This window comes from Trichechus manatus, unplaced genomic scaffold (genome assembly GCF_000243295.1).
Source record: "Trichechus manatus latirostris isolate Lorelei unplaced genomic scaffold, TriManLat1.0 scaffold00020, whole genome shotgun sequence".
NCBI classification, from domain to species: Eukaryota; Metazoa; Chordata; class Mammalia; order Sirenia; family Trichechidae; genus Trichechus; species Trichechus manatus.
The window spans coordinates 13,015,747-13,021,532 of record NW_004443956.1 but is presented as its reverse complement, the minus strand read 5'-3'; the positions used below and the strand labels follow the sequence as shown (position 1 = coordinate 13,021,532).

General features: G+C 40.9%; 1 pseudogene; it reads left to right on the top strand.

Annotated features, from left to right (window-relative positions):
- Positions 1-361: 361 nt before the first annotated feature.
- On the top strand, positions 362-807 carry LOC101348925 (60S ribosomal protein L10-like; annotated as a pseudogene).
- Positions 808-5,786: the final 4,979 nt, after the last annotated feature.

The window sequence follows — 5,786 nt, the reverse complement described above, 5'->3', positions numbered from 1 at the left end:
TCACTAAAACACTGGCCCAATGTGAGGGACCCTACATAAATGTTAATAATCTTCAAAACTATAAACAAACACATCTTCATAGTTTCAAATCTCCCCACCAGTGTTTTTCTAAAGCTTGGGTTAATTCATCTGGTTTTATTCCTGGGTTATCATTAAAAAAAACTTCGAACCATGGGAACATGCAAGCACTCTGGTAACGTAGGTATGTTATTTGGCCCAGTCCATAAGCCAGAGAGTGAATTTTGGTGACAGCCAGTCTGTTCCCATTCTCCAATTTCCTGTTTCGGGATTATTTGTTAGTGTTTAAAAAGTGATTTTGAGCTCTTTTCCTTTGGTGCGCTGCAAAGATCCTGGTGTCGACATGGGCTGCTGCCCTACCCAGTGTTACCAGTATTGCAAGAACAAGCCCTACCCAAAGTCCCATTTCTGCCGAGGTGTCTCTGATGCCAAGATCTGCATCTTTGACCCAGGACAGAAGAAAGCAAAAGTGAATGAGCTCCCACTCCGTGGCCACATGGTGTCAGATGAATATGAGCAGCTCTCCTCAGAAGCCCTGGAGGCTGCTCGTATTTGTGCCAACAAGTACATGGTGAAAAGCTGTGGCAAAGATGACTTTCACATCTGAGTGTGGCTCCATCCCTTCCCTGTCATCCACATCAACAAGATATCCTGTGCTGGGGCTGACAGGCTCCAGACAAGTATTCGAGGTGCCTCTGGAAAACCCCAGGGTACAGTGGCCAGGGTCCACATGGGTCAAGTCATCATGTTCATCCACACCAAGCTTCAAAACAAGGTTCACATGACTGAGGCCCTATGCAGGCCAAGTTCAAGTTCCTTGGGCGCCAGAAGATCCACATCTCCAAGAAGTGGGGCTTTACTAAGTTTAATGTTGATGAATTTGAAGACATGGTGGCTGAAAAGCACCTCATCCCAGGTGGTTATGGAGTCAAATACATCCCCAATTGTAGCCCCTTGGACAAGTGGTGGGCCCTGCATTCACGAGGGCCTTGGTAACACTGCCCCTTCTGACCTGTGCTCACCAATAAATTGACCTTCCTGTCTCTATGTTGCCTACCAATAAATTGAACTTCCTGTCTCAAAAAAAAGTGATTTTGAAATTTCTTTTGGGTCAAATTTTAGTAAGCAATCACTTACAGTTGCTATAACTGTTCTTTTGTTAACATTTATTCCCTCCTTTTTATCACGGTTGTAAGACATTGCAATCATGAATGAGGGTACTATTCTTAGAGGGCAACTGGAAAGGGGCCTGTTATTCACTCTACTGGCTAGGTCATTCCCTTTAATTTCTTCTGTTTGTGGAACTCCTTTAGGTTGATAAGCCTGAATTTTATTTACAGAAATCTAGAGGGGAGCAAAAGGGCTTCTAAAAGGTCTGCTAAAAACATTTACTGACCATCCAGAAGCCAGTTTGCAAGCCTTTGTGAGTATGATCAGTTCAGCTTGTTGAACAGAAGTGACTTCAGGAAGGGTGCCACTTTCAAGGATCTCAGTGGATATGGTCACAGCATAGCATCTCTGGTAATGAGAGTTGGTAGATTCAGGTCTTAAATATGACATATCAACAAATAAAGCTAAATCAGGATTTGGTAATGAGGTTTCTTGTAAATCTTGTCTAGGAGACAAGTTGTTCAGTAAGATTTAAGCAATCACGGGGTGGATGATTATCATCATTAGGTGGAGGTAACAATGTGGCAGGGTTCAAGGAGGTTACAGTATGTAACTGAATCTTAGAAGCGGCTAAAAGAAGAACTTCATAAGAAGTCGGCCTGCTGGCTGAGAGATATTGAGTGAATGTTGAATTTAGAATGGTGGACACCACATGAGGAACATAAACATCAAGAAAATTTCCTAAAATTATATCTGCTGTGGTCTCAACCACCCTAGTGGTTGCAGCAACTGCTCGAAAGCAAGGGAGGTAGCCTCGAGCAACAGGGTCTAATTGGATACTATAATAACCAATGAGTCTCTGTTGTCTGCCATGTTTTTGAGTGAGGTCTCCTAAAGCATTTCCAGAAGTCTCGTGGGTGAAAAGTGAAAAGTCCAAGTTTTAATTAGGAAATCCTATAGGAGGAGTATTAATTAATGCCTGTTTTAGTTCTGTGATGGTTTTTTGGCCATCTTCAGAAAGTTGAAAGGCATCGGATTCTGAACCTTTCAGATAATGGTAAAGAGGCTGAGCTAGTAAAGAAAAATTTGGTACCCAGGTTCTGCAGTAATCGTAGAATCCTAAAAATCCTCTCAATTGTTCTTTGTGATGGGGACAGGATAAGCTAGGAGAGTTTCTTTTCTTTTGGAGTCTATAGTGATTCCCTTTGCTGAAATTATCTGTCCTAAATATTTGACAGAAGGCTGGACTAATTGTGATTTTTCTTTGGAGGCTTTGTGCCCTCCTCTGGCTAAATGCTGTAATAAAAGGATACTACTGGTAAGAACTGAGCTTTGGTGGCACAGTGGTTAAGTGCTACGGCTGCTAACCAAAAGGTCAGCAGTTCAAATCCACCAGCCACTCTTTGGAAACCCTATGACGCAGTTCTAGTCTGTCTTATAGGGTCACTATGAGTTGGAATCGACTCGACAGCAGTGAGTTTATCAGTAAGACATGCTTGTTGAGAATTAGAACAGACCAGTAAGTCTTCCACATATTGTAATAAAGTGGATCCCTGAGTAAGCTGTAAGGGTGGTAAATCAGCATGTAAAATCTGGGAAAAATAGGTGGGAGATTCAGTGAAACTCTGAGGCATCATGGTCTAGGTATATTTTTGGTCACCCCAGGTGAAAGCAAATAAATACAGACTGTCTGGATGCACAGTGATGCTGAAAAAAGCACAGTATAAATTGTACACCATAAAGTGGGGTGCTCCAGGGGGTATGTTAGAAAGAAGCAAGTGAGGATTGGGGACTAAGGGAAATCTAAGAATTACTATATGGTTAATGGCATATAAGTCATGTACAAATCTCCATCTTTGATTGACAGGTTTCTTAACAGGGAAGACTGGGGTGCTGCATGGACTGTGCAAGGAATAATTAAGTCTTTAGCAAGAAAATCTTGAATGATAGGAGCAAGTCCTTTTTTAGCTTCTTGTCTTAACGGATATTGGGGAATTTTAGGCAAGGGCTTGGAAGTATCTATTTGAATTTTAATTGATTCTGCTGATAATACTTGGCCACTGTCTGTAGATGTTGTGGCCCATAAACTTTCAGGTATGGTTAAAAGGTCTTCTGCAAAATTGGGTAAGGTAGAGGAGTGATTTTCTTGTGGCCGCAGGTTAAGTGTCTGCAAATAGCAAAGGGCTTCTTCATTTACAGTATTATCTATTATGGAGTTTATCTGTTGATTGGTTTCAGGCAGATATAATAGCATCTCTACTGTTTCTGAAATTTTTATTTGGTAATTCCATTTGGATAAAAAAAATCTCTTCCTAATAAATTTACTGATCTGTCTAAACTGAGTAAAAGGGTGCATATCTTCAGTAGGGCCTAAAGAGACCGTAACAGGTTAACAATGAGTTAACACTTGTTCTTGATTAGTAAGCCCCACTATTTTTGAGGTTTTATTATTCCAGGGCAAGGGCTTTTGTAAACTTGTGGGGTTCAAAGCAGATAAGGTAACACCTGTGTCAATTAAAAATATATATGGTTCCCCATTTATTTAAATAGTAGTTTCTTCCTGAGAATTTAGTGCTATCATAGGAAAAGCCTTTGTATATTCCCCAGAGTCCCTTCATGCTAGTTTAGGAGATATTTTGTTGGTTGGCATATTATTAGATTTGTTTTTTAATTTAAAACAAACCTTTTTAAATGTCCAGGTTTCTTGCAATAAAAGCAAGCATTAGTCCCAGGCTCATTGCTATTTCTAGGCCCTCTTTTCTGAAATGGGAATTTCTCCCTTGGCTAGGTCTGTAGCTGTGCAATTGTAAGGCCATCAATTTATTTGTTTTAGCAGTTTGTTTAGTCTCTACAGTTTGAGCTAGTTCATGAGCTAAACCAGTCAGTTCGGCAATTGGGGCTATTTTACAATCTAACCAATACCTCTTGACTAAAGCTGCAAGTTCAGGATTAAGGCCCAGTATAAATGCTGTATTAAAGCCCTCGAAGCTCCTGTGCTCATTGGGTCTAACCCAGAATGTTCAACAAATTTTTTATGTAGTCTATTTTGATATTCATGAACAGTTTCATCCTTACATTGTATACAGGAATGAATTTTTGTCCAATCCACCATGGGAGGAAAGCTTTACTAAGAGCCTTATGTAAGTCTTTTCCATTTTTTATGAGCCTCTTTAAGTATGTCCTCAGCAATCTGGCTGGTATCTAAAACAAGACTGGCTTGAGCATCTTTCCAGTCAGCATGTTCCAAACAAGTTTGAGCATCCCCTGGGTTCACTAGCATATGCACTAATTTACATAAACCAGGAAGCCCAGGTTAGTAAGCTTGAGTGAGAATTTTAAATTATTTAGCAAATTTATAGGGATCCTTCCACAAATCTGGAAAATCCTTAACAATGCTATGTAATTCAGTGTGAGTCCAAGGAACAAAGGACATGCTAGTTTCTTTAGGGTTTTCTCTAGTGCCTACACCTAGAGGTGCAGGGCAGATCTTAAAGGGCATTTCAGGAACAGGTTTAGGTTTAACTCCTTTTAAGGTTCCTTAGATAAGGGAGTTCAGACAAGGTATTTTCAGAGGGATAAGAGAATAAAGAATGGTAAAGAGAAGTGACTGCCAGAGGGCCAGACAGAGAAGGAGAGACAGGTACTGGAATAATGGCCAAAGGTGCTACAGAGCTCTGGCATTATAATTCTTTGATTTGTTTAGCCTTTTTGGAAATGGTGCCTTGCAGGGAGGCAAATTTGCTGTCTTAATGCCTCCTGGAAGCTTCCAGATATCAATTTAAAAATGCATCTCATTGTATTTGTTTTATTCGGGAGTCTCTAGCTTCCAATTTACTGCACAGAAAAGTTAGCTTATTTAAATCAATTGGGCACCACAATAGCCATTGGTCTTCTAGATTTCCCTTAGTCAGTGCATGCTAGCGATCACTAAACAAAACTGAACTGGGGCCAGAATGCTTGGTCATATAAGCTGCAGGAGTCCCTGATAGGGGTCCTGCATCAGTTTTGGGCATGTCAATTCCCATCTTACTAAGAAACTTGCAAGTATTAAACCTTGAATGTGCGCAAAACCTTACAGTGCACCAAAGAGAAAAGGGAGTTCAGTAAGAGTCTGGCCACTAGATAGCAATCTCATCAAACTTAATTTGGCAGTGAACTCAGCATAACACTCAAGAGGAGAGCAGAAAACGAAAGCAAGACAAGAGGACTGACAATAAATCTCTCAAAGAGCTTTCCTCACAATAAGCCTTCAAGAGGGCTTACCTTAGCCAATTTCCAAGAGTCTGAGTAAACGAGTGAGTGCAAGGGGCTTTTGCTTGATACTGGAGCATCAGTCCAGATCTTCTCAGGAACACAGAAGATAAGGCACCTTCAAGTCCTGCCAGACTATGCCAAGAAATGTCATAGAGTAACGACATGTACTCTGTTTAAAATTAAATCGATTGAGATTTATTGAAAGTAGAGGCAGGCAGCTCGAGCCAGGGAAACACTGACTCTCACAAAGTGAAAGTCCGAGCTCCAAAACAGTGAAGCTGGACTCTGGCAAGATGGCGGTCTAGGCAGAAGCACCACGCCATCCCTCCACAACAAAGATCCGAAAAACTAAGCCAAACAGAGAATCAACAATCCTGAAACCCTAGAACATCAAATGAAGAGAT